General features: G+C 42.2%; 1 protein-coding gene across 9 annotated transcripts in view; it reads left to right on the top strand.

Moving 5' to 3' along the window:
• The window catches only part of LOC135215591 (uncharacterized), a 93,542-nt gene that overhangs the window by 32,685 nt on the left and 37,250 nt on the right, over nt 1-23,607 (top strand). Inside the window, exon 1 of one of the 9 annotated variants that reach the window (XM_064250461.1) lies at nt 692-838. The exons of 2 other annotated variants lie outside the window; for them this stretch is intronic. The gene's annotated coding sequence lies outside the window, so the exon portion shown is untranslated. Of the gene's footprint in view, nt 1-691; nt 839-981; nt 1,000-1,044; nt 1,245-1,268; nt 1,288-23,607 lie in introns of those variants that run through there. 6 more of the 9 variants (XM_064250465.1, XM_064250464.1, XM_064250459.1 and 3 more) reach the window with 6 other exon arrangements.

Raw genomic sequence — 23,607 nt, 5'->3', positions numbered from 1 at the left:
TTATGAGCAACATCCTTTTAGTAAAGTGCTAGTGTACGTACTATGTACAGTTTATTATTATCATTATGTAATTTAAGCAATGTAAGCAAGATATGACTGAAAGGATGTAATGGGAATTCCAATGCATTTCACGTTGGCATTTCAGTTCTCTTGGTCCGTCTATATTTCCAAATGCAAATGTTCCTGTGAAATAACGGCGTGAATGACCTTCGGTGTCAGGATGCCAGAAAACTCCCAATCATTCATTCATTCCTGTAAAATAAAATCGTATCATTTATCCCTTAGAATTACGGAAAAGGAGTAATCTAAAGAAATTGACCCATTAGTGGCCTAAGATTTTCACGAGGAAAAACTGCATATTATTGATAGATAATTAACGTAACGAACTTTTTTTCATGCGAGGAAGCTGGTATTTTATTTAAAGTAACCATAATACGTAGGCAACACGAAATCCTCGTTGCCTAAATAGCATATTATGTGTGCGGGTCCCTTGGAAAGAGCTAGGGAATTATTTAGAACAGTAAGGGGACGGTATATACGTTTCTGGTCTAAATGATCTTGATTTTACACTTCTTTAGTGCTTCACTGTCCTACAAGTTTACTGATATATTCCTTTGCCGGCGGGGGCGGTGGTTAGTCCCATCAGTCCAGTGTACCTCATACAGTGCACTATAGGCCGCATGTAAAGGTTCTTTGCAGTGTCCCTTCGTACGTACGTTACACCATTTCCTAACACTTTCATAGAGCACCAGCGAGGATTTCTTCCTGCCACACTTTTCAAACCTTTACTCTCGACTTCCACCTTGCAGGTCCCAGCGCTTGGCCTTTTGCCAAAATGGTATATTACAATATTCATCTTAACAGTTCTTTTTATCAAATTGGTCAAGATGTAAATGTGATATGTAACAAGCCAAGGAGAAGGAGTCCCTAGAACAGTTCTTGGCTTTACAGTGAGCAAACGGTCGATTTTATGCTGTTCTGTCTTGAAAAGGTGCTTGGGTAAAGTTTTGGTATAATGTGCCGATCCTGTTCTGTTGCTATTGTGAGTTTTAATGATCGTGGATGACAAAATGCCATCACACGATGCGAAACAAAGGCTGTAGATGGGAAACGCCTTCTGCTATCGAGTTGCTAATGTCCAAGGATTAAGAATCTTCATTCACGTACGAGTCCATTTGTAAACATGAGTATTGCACGTAGAGTCGTAGACGCAGGTCCTAGATTTTTCCATTTTCACGTAGGTGGTACGTCGTATAAGTTCCTTTGATGTGTGGATATTCTAAGAATGTAGGGTCATTTTGGTACCTTTATTTTAAATAAGTATAAGAAGACTGTTGTCATGTAAACACAAGTGATTGTACTTGGGTTTTAATATTCAGTCGGCAACTTAGAGTAGGCTACCCATTCTTATTTCGGTAGGTTTCGATGGCATAGCTTAAATTTCCTTTTGGTAGTTTGATAGTAGACTATCAAGAATGTTTTTTATCACTGGTTACCATGAGTTTCGTGCATGTTTAGATATTTTTATTGGTGCAAACCACAGGTTTTACGACTCCCTTGCTAGCCTATTTTATGGGGAACCGAGCGTTGATGGGAAGGGAGGCGGAAAATGGACAATTTCTACCCATGTGAATGGTAGAAAATGCATGGTGGTAAACGGTGATATGAAATTTTTAGGCTAGTTAAATGAAATTATAGGCTAGCCCATGTTTTCATGAAAGCTAGGATAAACAACCGACTGGACTAGCCAACCCACTGACTACCGCTTTTGTGGCCACCCTCTGAAAAAGTACTTTAACACGTCCTGACACTGGAGATGGTCATCAGGCATGAGTTGTTGGTGGTGAAAGGAACAACTCGAGACCGCTACTCTCCTTTCGAAGTATGTATGTTTGGTAATTCGAAAGAATAACTTTGCACGGACTGCCACTAGCTATTGGGGCGTCCAATGTATTTTGCCGTGTTTAGTACTGGCCCCTGGGGGTTAATTACAGTCCACCCCCTCCAAAAAAAAAAAATGGTAAATTCTTAATAAGCAACTTGAATATTATAGGAAACTGTAATTTCCAAAGAAATATCTGACCCAGAGTTATAAAGATTTACCATATTTTCTCCAAAGTTAGAAATTAAGGCCATATTTTAAGATTAATCAGAGGGTAATGAAAAGTGGGACCAAATGCAGTCCACACTACCCCCTTTAGGCTTTCAAAGTTTTTACTTGCAACTAAAAATGTTTTGAAGATTGACGCCATCTTGATGTTTGCGGAGTCGCTTGTGTCAACAAACTTCCCATTTCCTGTGCTAAATCCACACACCACTTGTACCCATAGATGCAGGGCCGCTTTCATCACAATCGTAAACACCGACTTCCAACCACTACTTATCCAAGGGAACTACGGCATTCTTTGCGCTCTTCAATTGTTTATCAGTGTTGTCATTGGTATGTGTTTACCCTCCAAACTGGGTAATAAGACTTACACAAAACCGGGGAAATAAGTGAAATTAGCGTATCTATCTGTAGTATACATACATAATTACTGTAATTTTATCATTACTGCATTACTATGACAACTAGAATTCATGGAAACAGTTTGTAAATGCATTGCCGTATGTATGGAGCTCCACTAGATTGGCAACGGTGAGTCATTTTGCCATCGCGTCATCTGCTCGTAAGTACTTAAGAAATATCTGTAATTTTTCGGGGTTATTGTGTTTGCAAAAAAGGGATAATAGACATGAAGTAAATAAACAATTTGAAGTAAAGTAAAGTTAAACTAAATAATGAGTAAAGTAAACAATTAATGGAATAAAGCTTAGCACCTCAAAAACCGTGTACTCGTGTGCTGCCCGTAACTGTGTTTGTGGAGTGAGCCCTTAGGAGCCAGGAACCGCAATGTGTTTGAAGTGCAATTTGGAGTTAATTAAGACCAAAATGTGTATAATTACAATCAAGCACTGTGGAGTTTCAGCTGTGATGGCAGTAAGGATAAAACCACCGATTACAAGGTAAAAATGAATTTCAGTTCAAACCATGACTGCGGGAATAAAAAGTTTCATACTTTCACTAATATAGGCAACAAAATGTTGTTTTATTGTGATGATTACAACTGCAATCTTGAGTAAGTTCAATCAACGTTACATATATATGCTAACATTGTTCAAATGAGTGCTGGGAAGGCTGGTGGATTGTCTGGTTACGAACAGCAAGTGAAGTGGCTGCTGCCATTTTGGATTCAAAACTGCCTTGAAAACATATTTTACGAAGAGTTCACATGCTTATTTTAGTTAGTATGGCGCTTTCACAAATCACATTATGCTGACGAAACTTCTATCTTTTGAATGGTATGCTTAACGATGTAATTGTATTCTTGTTTCGCCAATTAAATATTGAGTGAATAAGGCCAAGCCACGCGATGACGATGGATCGACTGAGGTTGTTTACCCCATTTATGTTAAAACAACTTTGACACCCTTTTCTGACAAAAAAGAAAATGGCTCACTGAGGGAAGCCCATTTGGGGGATGGGGTTGGGAACAAGTGATAACAAATGATACAGATGGCATTCTCACAGCCTAACCGGATTTGTGTGCCTCATCTGGTTAAACTGATGACACTACAAAGCCTCTCTAGTTTGGTAAATATCAGTTTACATGCACAATTAGCATCATTTTTAGCACCAGCCCCATGGAGATGAGTAGAAGCATAAACAAAAGATAGTAAATATGAACTTAAATTACATTAAGGCAATAAGTATCCCAGCCAGGGGGAACTAGGCTGCTATAGTAGTTTTTGGTTTTAGCTCTCCTATCTAACTGATATAGTAGGTACCCTAGGGCACTCCATATTAAAATGTAGTATTTGGATGCACCTTAGGGCACTTCATATTAAAATGTAGTATTTGGATGCAACACCCCTGACGCTCAGGTGGCCACAATTCAGAAAATACCTAACTCAAGGGCCCAAGCCCCTACCGAGCTTAGGGGATTTGCACCTCCTCGACCCACCTAATCTAACCCATAGGGCATGGTTCTTACCTATCTTGTGTCGGGGGGGGGGGGGGGGGGCATATCCCCAAGGATCCCCACTTTACTTATTTTACCAAGGCATTGATTAGGTAACAAGCAAGTTTTTGTCTCCAACCCCACCTAACCTAACCTAGGGGGCTGGCTGGTAGGACTTCACCTCCATATATTGATTTAGGGCACTCATTTAACATAAGACTGTGACCTAATCTAACATAGGGGAAGGACATTTAACATAAGGCTGTGACCTAATCTAACATTGGGCATTAGGTTCTTGCATACCATGTCTTGAGAACCCGTATTAAATTTTAATTACTCTCAGATCTTGAATAAAGCAGCCAGTTTCTATAAAACTAGGTCTGACCTACTTATTTGCTATCAAATAATATTTGGAAAACATTCAATAATTGAAACTGGAAAATCAAATTTTTAGCCTCGAGATACAATTATAATTTGCTGTATAATAGTTTATCGAATTATAATAAAAACTTACAGAAGTAGGCTATTGTGCTGATGCTTAGATATATCCTTATCCTTTCACTGTGATTGTGTTTCCCCAAAGCCAAAAACTTGTACATTTCATTGGTGCCCCCCCTCCCCTTAACCCTCTTACGCCTAAGCCCTAAAAACCAAAACGTCTCCCGTATGCCGAGGCGGGTTTGGAGTGAGGGCGGAAGCAGAAAAAAATAATTGAAAGAAAAAATCACAGCGCGCTTAGTTTTCAAGATTGAGTCAATTTTTGGCTCCTTTTTTGTCGTTGCCTGAAGTTTAGTATGCAACCATCAGAAATGAAAAAAAATATCATTATCATATATAAATAATGCGATATATGGTAGCGACAAAAAAAATATCATACATAATTGTATTCAAATCGAGCTGTGTGAGAAACTGTTACAGCTAACGAGTTACTTTTTTCCCGTTGTCTTGTACACTAAATTGCGATCATTTTTATATATAACACATAGTAAAACGATCAAAGCAACACAGAAAAAATATTATCACAAAATGATGCATGAATTCGTAACGTGCAGACGTAAAAAAAAAAAAAAATTTACCGTAAATCTAAATATTGTTCTAGAGACTTGCAATTTGTTTCAAAATAAAGACAAATAATTGAATATTACGATATTGTAAGAGTTTTAGCTTAGAATTGCAGTTTTCGACCATTTCGGACGAGTTAAATTTGAACGAATGTAGAAATTTTTATATATATATTTTTTATATGCAAATATTACAAAAATGAGAAATGCTACAACCTTCAAATATTTTTGTTTGTATTCTTCATGAATTTGCTCACATTTTCATATATAAAACTTTAAAACGCCTAATATGAAAAGGAGCAAATATTAGGAGAATGCGACGTATGCATTTCGGAGATTTGCGGCCGCGAATCGACGCACGGAGGGAAAGAAAGTTTTTTTTTAAATTCACCATAAATCTAAATACGTATTGTGCTAGACACTTCGAATTTCTTTCAAAATGAAGATAAATGACTGTATATTACTAGATTGTAAGAGTTTTAGCTTACATTTGCGTTTTTCGACTATTTCGGTAGAGTCAAAGTTGACCGAACGTGGTTTTTTTTTCTATTTATCTTGATTTATATGCAAATATTTCTAAAAAGAGAAAAGCTACAACCTTCAATCATTTTTGGTTGTATTCTACATGAAATTGCACACATTTTCATAAATAAAACTATGTAATGGCTAATTTCATACAATCAACTTACCTGTCAGATATATACATAGCTAAGACTCCGTCGTCCCCGACAGAAATTCAAATTTCGCGCCACTCGCTACAGGTAGGTCAGGTGATCTACCGGCCTGTCCTGGGCGGCAGGACTTGGAACCATTCCCGTTTTCTATCATATTTTCTCTGTCGCCAGTGGTATCAATATTGTTGTTACTACCTCCTGACTTAGATTCTTATTTCAACCTTTTGATCGTCGTTTCTCGACTTTTTGGTGATGTATCTGGATCGTGGTTTTTGGCATTCGCTACTGTGGACTGGATTTGGACTTGCTTTTTCATTTTTCTCAGTATGTCTGACTCAAATGTGAGAGTGAGAATGTGTGTGAATGTAGGCTGCAAGGTGAGGATACCGAAGGCTTCGGTTGATCCTCACACTGTGTGTCGTAGATGTAGGGGGTTTGAATGTTCTTCTTCTAATACCTGTCATGAATGTGAGGGGTTGAATGCAGAAGAATGGAAGACTCTAACTTCTTATTTGAGGAAGTTAGAGAGGGATAGAGTTAGACGTTTGAAGAGTGTGAGTACAAGGCCTATTGAGCCTTTTATTGACCCTATCTCTAACCTTAATGATGATTCTCCCTCTGTGTCGAATCATTCACAAGCTTTACTTTCAGAATCGGCCTCTGAAATCGCCGATCTGAAGGCTACTATCTCTAAGATGAAGTCCAAAATGGTGGTCTTACAAGGTAAGGATAGTGAAAGAGAAGTGTTTAGTGAAGTGAGTGCTCCCAGTGTTGTGGAGGGGGCGTTTGATCGTCTCTGCGACGCTCCCAGGCCTAGACCGCTTCCAAGCTCCCATGCCCAGAGGAGAAGGAAAGTCGAAAGCCTTAAGGAGGTCGTGGGGAATCCCCAACGGTCAGACGTCCCTTCAGCAGGCTCTGTTTCGCTTCAGGCTGCTCAGGACCGCGTTAGAAAAAGCGTCCTGCGAGAGTGTTTCTCTTCCTCTCCTTCTCCTTCACCTAAACGAGGGTGGAAGGATTCGGACCTTTCCAGGCCCCTGAAAAGGCATTATAGAGAACCTGATTTGAATTCAAGCACGGAGCACTTCTCAGATGAAGCTCCCTCTTCAATCAAAAAGGCGAAGGTTGCGTCAGCGTCTCCCTACATGGACGTAGCGGATCGCTTGCCTTCGAATTCTCCTTCTCCTCCCATTGAAGAAGACGTGGGAGAAGCTTCAAGGAAAATTCTTCTTGCTGTCCAAGAGCAGGTGGGAGTTTTGGCTAGAGATCCTCCTCGTAAGAAGGACGTTTCTCTTCCGATCAAGAAGTCTCGTCCTCTCTCCCCTGCCAAGCGCGAGGCGTCTTTCAGACATGAAGCTTCGTCTTCCAAACATGTAGAAGAAGATTTTCTGTCTAGATCGAGATCGAGAGAGGCATATACCAGACGCGAAGCGCAAGACAAGACGCCAGCTAGACGTGAGGCGTCTTCCAGGCACGAGGCGTCATACAGAGGTGTGGAATCAGCCAGACGCGAGACTCCAGCCAGGACTCATTCTGGACGTGAAGTGTCATCTAAGCGCGAGGCGCCAGCCAAGTTTTTGGCGCCAGCCAGGACGCCCGTTGAGTGCGAGACTTCTTCCAGGCGCGAGGAGTCGTCCAGACGTGAGGAGTCAGCCAAGCACGAGGCGTCAGCCAGGACGCTTGGCGGACGAGAGGCGTCATCCAAGCGCGAGGCGTCATCCTTATATGAGGAGATGCCTAAGCGTGTGGCGCCAGCCAAGCGGGAAGCTTCTCACAAAGCTCAAACTTTTATGAAGAGGAGAGATTATCACTCCCTTAGTCCCTCTCCTATCAGGAGTTTGTGGCCCCCAGAGGAAAGACGTCCTGATTTTTCGACGGAGTCTCCTCTAGACCCCGAGTTCGAGGAGAACTCAGAAGACGAAAATCGTGGAAGAGAAGGACTGTCAAGCTACAAAGTCTTGACAGCCCTGCTTCTTGAAGAATATGGAGACGCTTTAACCCCTGCCGCTTCTCCTTCTCCGCGCGCTCTGTTTTCGAGCGCAAAGGCTAAGAAGTCTTCGTCTTTTCTTAGAATGAAACCCACCATTTCTATGAAGAGGCCTCTTCAGTCTTTGAATTCGTGGATGGATTCGAAGAAGGAGCTGGTCAGGACGGTCTTCTGCATGCCCCTAGTGAGACTCGCTGGAAAAAAGGGCATTTGGTATAAGACGGGAGAGAATATGGGCCTCTCTTTCCCGTCTTCGGCTGAAGCGGACTTTTCGATGTTAGTCGATGCGTCGAGAAGACACGGTTTGAACTCTGCCCGTGTGACTTGGGGCATTTCAGAACTGGATCATCTCCTCAGTGGCTCTTCCATGTATTGGAAGTTTTCAACTTCTTAGATTGGTCCCTTGGGGTGATGTCCAAGAAGGCGCATGATTCAGAAGGACTCGACCCAGAAGTTCTCCTTTGTATACTGTCGTGTATCGACAAGGCGGTACAAGATGGCTCTTTAGAAATCTCATCTTTATTTGGAGTGGGACTTCTTAAGAAGAGGACAGTCTTCAGTGCTTTTTTGACCAAAGCGGTCTCCCACTCTCAGAGAGCAGCACTTTTGTACTCTCCCTTATCAGACTTTTTGTTTCCTTCTCAGTTAGTGAAAGACATTTCCTGATCATTAACTGAGAAGGCGACTCAAGACCTTCTTTCTCAGTCAAGGAAGAAGAGACCTGCGACTGCGGTGGAAAAGAAAGGACCGAGTACTTCGGTTCAGCCCTTTCGAGGAGGCCCTACCTCCAGAGCACCCTCAAGAAGGAAGGCTCCTGAGAAGAGAGGTAGGTCTGCCTTCCGTCCCTTTAAAAAGGGTAAATGATGCTTCTCTCCTCCAAACACCAGTAGGTGCCAGGCTCTTGGAATTTGCAGAGGCCTGGGCACGTATAGGCACGGACGCCTCATCTTTGTCCATGATAAGGAAAGGATACATTATACCTTTCCACGACAGTCCTCCCCTAACGTCAACTCCGCGGGAACTGTCAGCCAAATACAGGGACCCTGTACTGAGGGATACTCTTCGACTGATGGTGGATCAGATGTGGGACAAGAGAGCGATAGAACTAGTACTGGATCAAAACTCCCCGGGGTTTTACAATCGCCTTTTTCTGGTTGCAAAGGCCTCGGGGGGCTGGAGACCAGTACTGGACGTCAGTGCTCTGAACAAATTTGTTCAGAAGGAGAAGTTCTCCATGGAGACTTCGGCCTCGGTCCAGCTTTACGCCAAGGATGGTGTCTCTGGATCTCCAGGACGCCTATTTTCACATACCGATTCACCCTTCGTCGGAGAAGTACCTCCGTTTCATGGCGGAGGGAAGGATCTTTCAGTTCAGGACCTTGTGTTTCGGCCTTTCCACAGCTCCTCAGGTCCTCACAAGCCTGATGAAGAATGTGGCGAGGTTTCTTCACCTAAAAGGGGTGAATATCTCTCTGTATCTGGACGACTGGCTCATCAGGGCCAGATCAGAGAGACAGTGTTTGGAGGACCTTATTCTGACCATGAACTTGATCAAGTCGTTGGGATTACTCGTGAACCTCGAGAAGTCGCAGCTGACCCCCAGACAGAACTTAGTCTATCTGGGGATTCAGATGGATTTTGGGGTTTTCGAGTATTTCCTTCACAAGAGAGACTCGCAAGAGGCTTGGAGAAAGTCTCTCTCTTCTTAAGGAAAGAACGGACGTCGGCTAGGGAATGGTTAAGCCTTCTGGGAACCCTTTCCTCGCTCGAACAGTTCTTTCCTCTAGGAAGATTGCATATTCGTCCACTTCAATTCTTTCTCAAGAGGTCTTGGAGTTGGAAGACAGGAAATCTATCAGACGCCTTTCCCATTCCAGTGGAGATGAAGCCGTACTTGGAATGGTGGTTGCCCCCATTGAAGGAGAACAAGGGAATCTCCCTGAAGGTTCAGAACCCAAACCTAGTGTTATACTCCGACGCGTCGGAGAAGGGTTGGGGGGCAACTTTAGGCTCGAGAGAGGTGTCAGGCATCTGGGAAGCAGCGCAGATGTCCTGGCACATAAACTGCAAGGAGCTCTTTGCCATAGATCTGGCTTTAAAGAGCCTAGAACCTTTTGTATCGAACCAAGTTGTTCAAGTAAATATGGACAATACCACAGCGTTGGCCTACATTCGGAAACAAGGAGGGACTCACTCCTTGTTCCTTTACGAACTGGCAAGAGACCTACTGCTTTGGACTTCCCAGAGGAATATCTCCCTGCTTACGAGATTTATTCAGGGAGTAAGAAACGTAAGGGCGGACAGGCTCAGCAGGAGGAACCAGGTCCTTCACACAGAGTGGACCCTCCACTCAGAAGTGTGTCAGAGTCTCTGGTCTCTTTGGGGAACTCCTCATGTGGATCTCTTCGCCACATTCCTTTCCAAAAGACTGGAGGTATTTTGTTCGGTAGTAGAAGATCCCAGAGCTCTGATGGTAGACGCCTTCCTACTAGACTGGTCTCACGTAGACGTCTACGCTTTTCCTCCGTTCAAGATCCTGGGACTAGTTCTGAAGAAATTTGTGGCTTCAGAAGGAACACGGATGACCCTGATAGCCCCCTTTTGGCCAGCACAAGACTGGTTCACAGAGGTGGTGGAGTGGACAGTAGATTTTCCCAGATCCCTCCCAAGAAGGACGGATCTTCTCAAACAACCATACTTCCAGAGGTATCATCAAAACCGCCCTGCTCTCGCTCTGACTGCCTTTCGACTATCGAAAGACTTGTCAGAGCGAGAGGATTTTCTCGCAAAGTTGCAAGCGGGATTGCGAGAGCCCGCAGAGCTTCCATTAGACGAGTATATCAGTCTTAAGTGGGAAGTTTTTAGAAGGTTGTGCAAGTCTAAGAAGTTGTCCTCCTCCACTACCTCTGACGGAAATCGCTGATTTCTTATTATTCTCGAGGGAAGATTCGCATCTATCTGTACCCACAATAAAGGGTTACAGAAGTATGCTTTCTGCAGTCTTCAGGAATAGAGGACTAGATCTAACAGAGAATAAGGATCTCCACGATCTCATAAGATCCTTTGAGACTACGAAGTCGTCGGGGCCAGCTCCTCCTAGCTGGAACCTTGATGCAGTTTTAAAATTCCTTTCCTCTGATAAGTTCGAACTTCCTCATCTGGCATCTTTTCGAGACCTGACTAGAAAATGTTTGTTCCTATTAGCTTTAGCCACAGCAAAAAGAGTTAGTGAACTGCATGCGCTAGAGGATAAAGTAGGATTTAAGGGGGACTCGGCCATTTGCTCGTTTAAAGCTTTATTTCTGGCTAAAAACGAGAATCCCTCGAATCCCTGGCCTAGGACCTTCGAGGTTAAAGGTTTATCGAGTCTCGTCGGGAAAGAGGCAAAAAGATCTCTTTGTCCTGTAAGAGCTCTGAAATTTTATCTTCAGAAAAAACACCAGATGGGGGGCTCAACACAAGGTCTTTGGTGCGCGGTAAAAGACCCCACAAGACTGATGTCCAAGAATGCTCTAGCGTTCTTTGTAAGAAGCGTCATTACAGATGCGCATAAGATCTGTCCTGACGACGCTTTTCGACTTCTAAAAGTGAAAGCTCATGAAGTAAGAGCAGTAGCAACATCTCTCTCGTTTCATAAAAATATGTCGCTAAAGAACATCTTGGAAGCAACATTTTGGAGATGCAACTCAGTATTTGCATCTCACTACTTGAGAGATGTTCGTGTGACCTATGAGAATTGTTTTTCTATAGGTCCTTTCGTGTCAGCGGATACGATACTGGGTATAGGAGCTAACACCAATCCTTAATTTATACTTACCGTCTATTAGATATGTTCTAGACTTTCTGCTGACAAAGTGCAGACGTCGCACTGGCGGCCAGTCACTATTGATTGTTCAGTAAGGAACTCTTGTGATATCTTATTAGATGAGTATCATTTTTTTTTTTAATTATATGTGTGTGCGTAATGTGTTTTTGAGTTATGGTTGTTGTGAAGAGTTTGGGGATAACTCTGAACAATTTTTAATACTAACACGGTGGTTAGGATCAGGTGGTCGGGTTTGTTTGTTTGCTCCTTCATAAGGTGTATTGTCATTTAAGTGGATCAGCACCCATTGACAAAGTCCTTTCAGGCTCTGCCGAGTAAGCGGATAAGACCCCATCGGCAGACCCACAAGAACTCTTGGCCATAGATCATATATCTCGCTAAAGTTTCTTGAGGTGATGCAGACTCCTGGGCAGCACCCACGAAGTCTACCACCTATCAGGTAGGAACCAAGGTTTATACCTACAACATATGTTGTTTACCTGTCTATTCCATAAGTAGCTGTCTCTTACCCTCCACCAAAGGGTGCCAATCAGCTATGTATATATCTGACAGGTAAGTTGATTGTATGAAAATGATAAGTTATGATACGATGAAGTTTCATACATACTTACCTGGCAGATATATACGATTAATGGCCCACCCAGCCTCCCCGCAGGAGACAGGTGGAAGAGAGAAAATATGATAGAAAACGGGAATGGTTCCTAGGCCTGCCGCCCAGGGCAGGCCGGTAGATCACCTGACCTACCTGTAGCGAGTGGCACGAAATTTGAATTTCTGTCGGGGACGACGAAGTCTTAGCTATGTATATATCTGCCAGGTAAGTATGTATGAAACTTTATTGTATCATAACAATATCATTTTTAAATGGTGCAAACATTTCGACAATCGCACAAAAAAATTTTTTTGATTTTTTTCGTAAGAGTTACCGCGCGGACGTAAGGATTTTTTTTTTTTTTTTTTTTTTGTTTTTTTTTTTTTTTTTTTTTTTTTTTTTTTTTTTTTCCTCATAAATTCACCATAAATCAAAATATTGTGCTAGAGACTTCCAATTTGTTGCAAAATTAAGATAAATGATTGTATATTACTAGAATATAAGAGTTTTAGCTTACAATTGTGTTTTTCGACCATTTCGGTAGAGTTAAAGTTGACCGAAGGTTGAAATTTTTGCACTTGTCGTTATTTATATGAAAATATTTCAAAACTGATAAAAGTTACAACCATGGGTTGATTTTAGTTGTATTGTGCATGAAATTGCGCACATTTCCATACATAAAACTTTATGTAACGGCAAATTTAAAATGGTGCAAACATTAGGACAACCGCACGAAAAAATTTATTGGAAGAGTTACCGCGCGGACGTAAGGAAAAAGTTTTTTCATAAATTTACCATAAATCGAAATATTGTGCTAGAGATGTCTAATTTGTTGCAAAATGAAGGCAAATAATTGAATATTACTAGAATATAAATGTTTTAGCCTACAATTGCGTTTTTCGACCATTTCGGTAGAGTCAATGTTGACCTAAGGTTGAAATTTTGGGACTTATCGTTATTTATATGAAAATATTTCAAAACTGATAAAAGCTACAATCATGGCTATTTTTTTTTTTTTTTTGTATTCTACATGAAATTGCGCACATTTTAATATATAAAATACTCCATGTAACGGATAATTTAAAACGGTGCAAAAATTATGTCAAAGTGACGAAATAATTTTTGAGATGTCACTGATACTTTTTAGTGCGATAAGAAAGAAATTCGCGCTTGCGCGCCTGGGTAACGATTGTAAACAAAACAACGCCTTGATCCGTGAACTTCCAGCATCCCCCAAGGCGCGTGATTCAAAAGTTTTCGGCTGGTAGGGCTATAAGTATTTTTCCGCGAATTTAAAAAAAACTTTTTTTGAGTCGACGTATAATACGTACAATCGGCATACGGGAGACATTTTGACTCGACGTTTAATACGTCCAATCGGCGTAAGAGGGTTAATTGTAGGATGTAAGAGCTTTAAGCATATATACTCGCATATCATGCGGCTTTTGAAGCCTAATTTTTGAGCAAATTTTAAGGGGTCCGCATCTTACATGAGATATAAAATTTGAGTATGTAATAATCATATATTAGTATCATATGATAAAATAAACATAATAGATATGCATCTTTTCCATGGATATTTTAAAAAGCTTTGTTTTACTTGACTGCATCCAATAAAATTATATGTATTTTCATATTACTATTTGTTTTTATTATAAAATTCAAACATAGCAATCAGTGTTTTGTTTTGGAAATCAGCTGAGGGCGATTGCGAAGTAAGTTTGTTTTGCTGTGTTGAACTCATATCAGAGCAACTTTCTTGCCTCTAGTTAGCGCAAATGAATCTCAAGATGCTCTGTTTATACGAGACAAGGTTATTTTACGTTATATAAAATGTTTTCAAGTGAAAATACCGTTTGAAAACTTATAGTTTGTGAATGAAATTAGTAATTTTTTTCTTTAGTAGATGGCACTGAGGGCATGTTTATTGCGTAAACAAAAATCAACATTCCGTTCGATATTTTCAAATATCTATCTCATCAGAATACTACGAATACAGTAAAGTGTGTTCTTTTCATTCCCAATAGTTTTGATTAAAACACGTTTCTCTCAAATTTTGTTTACAGTCAAGTTTGATGGTACTATACCGAAGTTTGTGAAAGTTTCATCCACATTGCTGATGCACGATAATAGTCATTAGCGTATCAGCATTCTTTCCTCAATTTCAGCTAAAACTTACAAATTAAATTTAGCAGTATACGCCCTTGCCGATCTATTATCCATAGCAAGTAAGGCTATAATACTTTTATTGTGCATCTGCAACAACTCCAGTAAACTTATGCCATCAAACACACAACCGTAGATAAAATTGAGAGAAATTATTTTAATCAAAACTTCAGGTCTCGAAAGAACACATTTTACAGTTGCTTTCATGCCGATACAAGATAAGTAAAGTAATGGTAAAGTTCATACTACTACGATGAAATTAAATGTAAATAGCGAACGGAATCACGTAATATTTTTACACAATAAACATGCCCACAACGCAGTCTGTTAACGAAGAAAATACTTTAGTTCACGAGACGGTTTAAATTCATATTTCGACTTGAAAACACGTCATATAATGACAAATTACTTTGTCTCATATAAGTAGAGTATCTAGATATTTTTACGCGAACTAGAAGAAAGACAATTTGCTCTGAAATGAGTTAAATATGGAGAAATAAACTCATATTCACCATCAGCTGATTTCTAAGCCAAACCACTGACTGCTTTGTTAGTGTTTTATGATACAATAATATGAGAATATGTTACATACAATATTATTGGATACTGTAATGTATAACTTTTAAAAGAATCAGAAAAGATGCATATTCATTGTGTATTTATTTCATAAATATATGTGCTAGCCCTCAGCAGCCTGACATCGATCACTAGGTTTATGGATGTCGGTCCGAATCTGATTCCCGTTTCGTGTCTATTTTTGTTTTCCACTGATATGTCAGAGTCAGAATACATTGATACTCCAAAATTGGCTTTTATTAATAAATTACTAAATTATATCGTATATGTTGTATACAGTATACTGAAGGCAAGGCTACTGTAATTGTATATATACAATACATGTACCATGATATCATCATCATCGTATAGGCGAGGCTAACTTGTCAAATGTTATTCAATTTCTCTTTGTACAGAATCATCATAACCCAATGTGCATTCTTTAGAATTACCGTACAAGGAATGTAACCGTGGATACGACATCCACTAGGGATTGGGGCGTTCAATGTATTTCGCCGTGTTTAGTACTGGCCCCTTGGGGTTAATTACAGTCTTCCAAATAAATATTACTTTAAATTCTTGTTCAGTAAGTAAAATAACGTAGGAAAACGTCAACAGCCATAGTCTACCGCAGAATGAGGTCTTAGAATTACCCTCCAATCAAGTGAAGAGTGTTTTTTCTAAGTCATTTTTTGCTAGATATGAATTTTTCATTATGGTAAAAAAATAAACCCTATAAATCAGGAAAAAAAATATATAAAAAAGATTTTAAAAAATTGGAAAAAAAGTGCTCTATTTGATTGTTCTGTAATGTTTTTAAGTCACATACCAAATTTCAATGCTATAGCTTTAAAACTAAGTGAGAAGATAGAATTTGAAGGTCAATAAGTATAGTTTTGAGATAACAGGCGTTCAAAGTTTTCTTTTGCATTTTTATAAAGACAATATAAATTATTATTATGAATGCATATTCATAATAATAATTTATGGATGTCGGTCCGAATCTGATTCCCGTTTCGTGTCTATTTTTGTTTTCCACTGATATGTCAGAGTCAGAATACATTGATACTCCAAAATTGGCTTTTATTAATAAATTACTAAATTATATCGTATATGTTGTATACAGTATACTGAAGGCAAGGCTACTGTAATCGTATATATACAATACATGTACCATGATATCATCATCATCGTATAGGCGAGGCTAACTTGTCAAATGTTATTCAATTTCTCTTTGTACAGAATCATCATAACCCAATGTGCATTCTTTAGAATTACCGTACAAGGAATGTAACCGTGGATACGACATCCACTAGGGATTGGGGCATTCAATGTATTTCGCCGTGTTTAGTACTGGCCCCCTTGGGGTTAATTACAGTCTTCCAAATAAATATTACTTTAAATTCTTGTTCAGTAAGTAAAATAACGTAGGAAAACGTCAACAGCCATAGTCTACCGCAGAATGAGGGCTTAGAATTACCCTCCAATCAAGTGAAGATTGGAGGGTAAGTCATTTTTTGCTAGATATGAATTTTTCATTATGGTAAAAAAATAAACCCTATAAATCAGGAAAAAAAAATATAAAAAAGATTTTAGAAAATTGGAAAAAAAGTGCTCTATTTGATTGTTCTGTAATGTTTTTAAGTCACATACCAAATTTCAATGCTATAGCTTTAAAACTAAGTGAGAAGATAGAATTTGAAGGTCAATAAGTATAGTTTTGAGATAACAGGCGTTCAAAGTTTTCTTTTGCATTTTTTAAAGATAATATAAATTATTATTATGAATGCATATTTCTTTTTGTGTATTAATAAACCAAAACTATGTTATTTATCATAATTTAATCATAAATGACGATCTCTTTGCTCATATATCGTAGCCTGGGGCTCTGCGTCAGGCAAGACGGGTCACTCCTTCCTACGCAATCTCTCTCTCTCTCTCCTTCACTAACTCGGCTAATTACCGCAAATTTTCTTCTTCAGTATGTTACCGAGATGTTTTCCTTGTATTTTCCTCTTTGGCATGATGAAATTCATGCTGAAATAAAGACAAACGTAAAAGCAAGAGAATGTGAGAGGTGAAACTTGAACTTGTACTCTCTTTTTACAAAAACTATGTAAATAAATCATGATTATTATGAATTTCATATTCCTTTTTGGGTATTAATAAACCATAACTATGCTATTTATCATAAACGAAGATCCCTTTGCTCAAAGATCGTAGCTTGGGGCACAGTGTGATGTGTACGTTAGGCAAGACGGGAGCATTACTTACTATGCAACCATCCCTCTCTCTCTTCACTAACTACACTAATATAACGTATATTATGATAGTCTGTAATCATATTAGAGCAAATTTTCTTTGGCTGTATGTTAGCGAGATGTTTTGCTTGTCTTTTCCTCATTGGCATGATGAAATTCTTGCCGAAGCAAAGGTAAACATACGTAAAGACAAGCGAATGTCAGAGGTGAAATTCGAATGTGAACACTACTTCAGGTTTGTGCTCGCACTGAATCATGTTGCCGACTTCCCTTCTGCGACTCATGGACTTTCTACAGATGCCATTGATCACAATTTCTTTGACAATAATTATCAAAAATTACGATAATAGAAGAAATATTGCATTTTCTTGTACGGATCAATGATTTTGGCCTATTGAGTTACTAAAGTAAGAGGAATTTTGACGAAATACTTCGTATATGTATTCTGCATTGCCATACGAAGCTCCATTAATGTTTTCATGACTTTGCATTTTTCGCCCTATACCCCCATATATATAAGGGTTCCGGCTGGCCCCCCCTTAAAATAAAATGGGGCTTCAACTCTTATGCATTGGTATACTGGGCTGGAACCAAGGCACTGGAAAATGTCAATATACCCCCAAAAATGAAAAACCTATAGCAGAGTTCACCTAGCTTTGCAGCTAAGCCCCATCCACTGCTCACCAATGATTGGCCAGCTCTCAAAGGGGAATGACATCACACTAACATCTCTGATAAAAATTATAAAGTTATATATCATTATGAACATCTTGTATCATTTTGTCTGTACATTTTTTTCTTCTTTTTCATCATGCACAGCCGAAATACATGTGCATCTTGCTTATTTTCTTTTAAACTAGTATTGGCCTACATAAGTGATCCGACATGGACCACAATTGAAGTGAAGCATAGAACTTATGCAGGCAGTTCCGATGTTTGGGTATTAGTGTATCATAATCCTGCATGTCAAATGATAATATCATTCAGAGATTAGGTCTGCCGTCAATTTTTTATATAGGCAGTCCCCGGGTTACGATGGGTTCCGTTCTTGAGACTCGTCGTAAGCCGGAACATCGTCAAAAATCCTAAGAAAACCTTACTTTTAATGTTTTGGGTGCATTGAAAATTATGTACACTGCATTTTTATTGCATTTTTCATCAAAAAACCTTCAAATATTAATTATTTTGCTCTTTTTGTGTACTTTTATCTGCCAGATAGCGTTGTAGGTGCCATAACCCTGGAAATAATTTCTGATGAATATAATTGAAAAGCGCCTTAACCTCAGAAAGTCATAAGTCGAACCCGTTGTAACCCGGGAACTGCCTGTATTTTGAGGCAGTGACAGGGCATAGGCCTGCTCGTCAATTTTTTATATTTTGAGACAATGACGATCATAGACCTGCATGTCAAATTCTTATTTTGTTCATGCAACTTACCTGTCAGATATATATATAGCTGATAATTTCCGACACCGACAGAATTTAAAACTTACGACACACGTAGTGGGAGTCAGGTGTTTAGTACCCATTCCCGCCGCTGGGAGGCGGGTATCAGGAACCATTCCCATTTTCTATTCATAATTTTTCTGTCGCCGGTGTTGTGAACATCTGTTTACAGCACCTCCGTCTGGATTTGGAAACTTTTTGCTACTTGAGTATCCCTTTTGGTTCTTTTTTGGATTAATTGATTGGATCGGTGGCTAGGCACACGTTATTAGTGGATTGATTTGAATTTGGTTTGGACTTTTCTTGGATAATATGTCAGGGTCTAGTACAGCTAGCGCTAGGTTCTGCTCTAGAACTGATTGTAGAGGTAGGCTACTGAAAGCTTCAGTAGACCCACATACGGTTTGTAAGAGTTGCAGGGAGCATGAATGTGTGTATGAAAGCCGTTGCAAGGAGTGCGAAAGACTAACAGATTCTGAGTGGAAGGCGTATGATACCTATCTTAGGAAACTTGAGAAGGATAGGTTAAGGAGGTCTTCCTCCAGGAGTGTTTCAGGCGTGCAAGAAATTAATGTTTCCCCTGTTAACCCTCCTTCTGTTAATGCTCCTAACCCTGTAGTTTTGCCTCCGGGCCCTGAAGCAGTGTCTGTAGGGAGTAATACTTTTTTATCCTTAATATTGGAGTCGATTCGTAATCTAGAATCGAAAGTGTTGGCTCTTGAGAGCAAAAGTGACGTGCAAAAGTGCAGTGATACCCCTTGTGTAGTGGAGGGTGCGTCAGATCGGCCTCGTTTCGCCTCTAGGCCTGGACCTCTGCTTGACTCCCAGGACCTGGGGAGGGAGCATGTCGAAAGCCGAAGGAGGGTTACAAGGAACCCCCACCGATCTGACGTGCCTTCGGCAGTTACTGATGAAAATCCCCAGACTGCCAGGGAGCGTGCGCGTGCACGTCTCCTCAAGGAGTGTTTTTCGTCATCGGAGGCTTCATCCCCACGTAAAGGGTGGAGTTCTCAAGGTGCTTCACGTCCGCTGAAAAGGACGGCGCGTAATGTTGACGCTTCACGTCCTAGTTCTCCGCTTTTGCGATCTTCGCCTGACAGTGCGTTCGCCGCTTTTCCGCCGCAGAAAAGGCGTAGAGAGTCTTCGGACTTGGATTCAGTTAGCTCGTGCGAGCGATACGGTCGCTCCAGAGCTCGGGAAGAGGCCGTACCTGGGAGGAGGAGGGAGGCGTCCCCTCGCCGCTCTCTGCTCACAGGATCAGTCCCTCCCCGGAGCAGGAAGATTCGCCAAACAAGAGGATGATTCAGTCACTGCAGCAGCAACTTCAGGACGCTCTGCTGCTAGAGAGTCTCTTCCGCGTCGTAGAAAGGATGAGAAGCTTCCTGTGAAGAAGTCAAGACCCGCTCTTTCTCCTCGCTCGCCTCTCTCTTCGTTCGAGTCTCCCTCTGGAGTTCGTTCTGCTCCCCAGCAGCTCTCTAGAGGAGGTGAGAAGTTCGCTTCTCGCTCTCAGGATGAAATATCTCCCGCTCGCAAGTCTTCGTATGTTCGCAAGCGAGTGGTGGACGCCGAGCGCGCTTCTGTGCAAGTGGAGCGCGCTTCAGGTGCCGCCAAACGCGCACCTGTTGTTGATAAACGTGCACCAGTGGGCGGCAGCCGCTCGCTGACTGACGCTCGGCGCGCAACAGTGGAAGCCAAGCGTGCACTAGTGGACGCTCGGTGCGCGCCAGTGGACGCCAAGCGTGTGTTAGTAGATGTCGAGCGCGCACCTGTCGGCGCCAAACGTGTGGATTCGGACGCCAAGCGCGCGCTGGTAGACACCAGTTCCTCACCAATGCAAGTTCAGGTGGATGAAGGAACCCTTCCTGTTAGTCAGTTTTCTTCAGAGTTTCCTCCTACTTCTCCAGTTTCTGAGGAAGGAGTTAGCGATGATTTAGTAGAAGCAGAGGAAGAACAGCAACCAGCTACTGTCTCATCGGACTATAAAGTGTTGATGCGTCTTCTACAGTCGGAGTTCGGAGAAACTTTTCAACCGGAAGCCCCTCGTACTCCTCCTTCTCAATTTTCTTCTTTTAAGGCAACGAAGGCATCGGGGTTCATTAAAATGAAGAAGTCGCTTTCCACGAAGCAAGCGTTCCGGAAAGTCCATGAGTGGATGGAGAAGAGGAAAGCGTCAGGAAAGTCCTCTTTAGCTTTACCGCCTTCAAGACTCTGCGGTAAAGGAGGCATGTGGTATGAGACAGGAGAGGACATAGGCGTTAAACTACCAGCCTCTGCTCAAGGTGACTTCGGGAGCATCGTGGACGCCTCCAGAAGAGCCCTTCTGTCTTCATCAAAAGTCACTTGGACCCATAATGAGTTCGACTTTCACCTTAAAGGCCTCTTCAGGACTCTAGAGGTTTTCAACTTTCTTGACTGGTGTCTTGGAGTTTTAGATGCCAGGTCAAGGAGTTCTGATACTATTAGTCTGGGGGAGCTGTCCAGCGTACTTTCTTGTATGGACAAGGCCGTCAGGGATGGTTCTGAGGAGTTGGCTACGCACTTTAGCTCGGGGATTCTCAAGAAGAGAGCGCTCTTTTGTAACTTCACGGCCAAATCCGTCTCTCCAACGCAAAAGGCGGACTTGCTTTTCGCTCCTTTCTCCGACCATCTCTTCCCCCAGGCTATGGTTAAGGACATAGCTTCAAGCCTTCAGGAAAAGGCAACACAAGATCTTCTGGCACAGTCTTCTAGAAGGCCAGCAGCTGCTTCATCTTCTGGAGCTTCGTTTGCCAAGAAATCGAAGCCCTTTCGTGCTGGACCTTCCTCGAAAGCAGCCTCCCGAGGAAGAGGCTCTTCCAGAGGAAAAACCCCTGCTCCGTCAAAGAGTAGGAAGTGATTTGGAAGTCCTTCAGACGCCGGTAGGAGCCAGGCTTCTTCGATTCGCGAAAGCCTGGGAAGAGAGAGATGCCGACCCTTGGTCGCTGGATGTCGTGAGGAAAGGGTACAGGATCCCGTTCTTGAAGTCACCCCCGCTATCCTCAACACCAAAGGATTTGTCTCCCTCTTATCGAGGAGAGAAACAGAAAATGCTTTTCGATCTGCTGGAGCAAATGATCGAGAAGCAAGCGGTGGAACAGGTCTTCGACCTGGAATCGCCAGGGTTTTACAACCGCCTGTTCCTGGTGCCGAAACATTCGGGGGGGTGGCGACCCGTCCTCGATGTCAGCAGCCTAAATCTCTTCGTGATAAAGAAGAAATTCAAGATGGAGACGACTCAATCGGTGCTGTCAGCTTTGAGACCGGGGGATTGGATGGTCTCACTAGACCTCCAAGACGCATATTTTCACGTCCCCATCCATCCCCAATCAAGGAAATACCTGCGATTTGTCCTGAAGGGGAAGGTATTCCAATTCAGGGCACTTTGCTTCGGTCTGACCACAGCGCCGATGGTTTTCACCATTCTAATGAAGAACGTGGCAAGGCTGCTTCATTTGGAGAATATACGGATCTCTCTCTACCTAGACGACTGGCTTATTCGAGCTTCATCGCGGGAACGGTGTCTGGAGGACCTGCACACGACCATGACGTTAGCAAAGTCCTGGGCTTCTGGTAAACCTCGAAAAGTCGCATTTGACTCCGTCTCAATCTTTAGTCTATCTGGGGATTCAGATGGACTCAGTGGCTTTTCGGGCTTTTCCGTCCCAGGGGCGACAACTTCAATGCTTGGAGAAAGTGGCGACCTTTCTGGGGAAGGAAACATGCTCGGTGAGGGAATGGATGAGTTTGCTGGGGACCATTTCCTCACTGGAGAAGTTTGTTTCTCTGGGAAGGCTGCACCTCAGACCTCTTCAATTCTTCCTAGCCAACAGTTGGAAGAACAAGCAAGATCTGGAGGCGATCTTGTGTTTAACGAGAGAGGTGAAGGATCACCTAAGTTGGTGGTCAGATCCTCGGAAGCTCGCGGAAGGGCTCTCCCTCAAACTTCGGAACCCCGACCTAGTGTTGTTTTCCGACGCGTCGTCCACGGGTTGGGGAGCAACACTAGGAGGGAAAGAAGTGTCGGGCACCTGGAGAGGGGAACAGGTGTCCTGGCACATCAATCTAAAAGAGCTGTCAGCCATTTATCTGGCTCTCAGGTTTTTCCAGGAAGAAGTATCCGGCAAAGTCGTTCAGATCAATTCGGACAACACCACAGCGCTGGCATACCTAAGAAATCAAGGGGGAACTCACTCGCCTTCTCTGTTTGCCATCGCAAAGGAACTCCTTTTATGGGCGAAAGCGCAAGAAGTCACGATCCTGACAAGGTTCGTGTCAGGAGTATAGAATGTGCGAGCGGACCTTCTCAGTCGTCGAGGACAGCTGTTGCCGACAGAGTGGACCCTTCACCAAGAGGTTTGCCAGTCGCTGTGGAACCTGTGGGGCTGTCCACAGGTGGATGTCTTCGCAACGTCCAGGACGAGAAGACTTCAACTCTATAGCTCCCCAGTTCTGGACCCGGGAGCAGTCGCAGTAGACGCCCTACTTTGGAGTTGGTCGGGTCTAGACATATACGCTTTTCCCCCGCTCAAGATCCTCGGGGAAGTGATGAGGAAGTTTGCGGCATCGGAAGGAGCGAGGATGACACTCATCGCCCCCTTCTGGCCGGCAGCCGACTGGTTCACAGAGGTGATGTCCTTCCTGGTAGACTTTCCGAGGACTCTACCCTTAAGGAAAGATCTACTCAGACAGCCCCACTTCGAGAGGTACCACAAAAACCTCCCCGCTCTGAGTCTGACTGCGTTCAGACTATCAAGAAGTTGGCCAGAGCGAGGGGTTTTTCAAGACCTGTGGCGAAGGCGATTGCCACCGCAAGGAGGCCCTCCTCGATCGCTATGTACCAATCGAAGTGGGCTGTCTTCAGATCCTGGTGCAGGAAGAAGGGCATTTCCTCCACCACAACCTCTGTGAGCCAGATAGCTGACTTCCTTCTTCATTTGAGAGAGGAAGTGAAGTTGGCTGTTCCAACTATTAAAGGCTACAGGAGCGTGCTTTCTGTAGTCTTTAGACACAGAGGACTCGATTT

This window comes from Macrobrachium nipponense, chromosome 5, assembly GCF_015104395.2.
Source record: "Macrobrachium nipponense isolate FS-2020 chromosome 5, ASM1510439v2, whole genome shotgun sequence".
Lineage (NCBI taxonomy): Eukaryota > Metazoa > Arthropoda > Malacostraca > Decapoda > Palaemonidae > Macrobrachium > Macrobrachium nipponense.
This window is presented reverse-complemented; position numbering and strand designations above follow the sequence as displayed.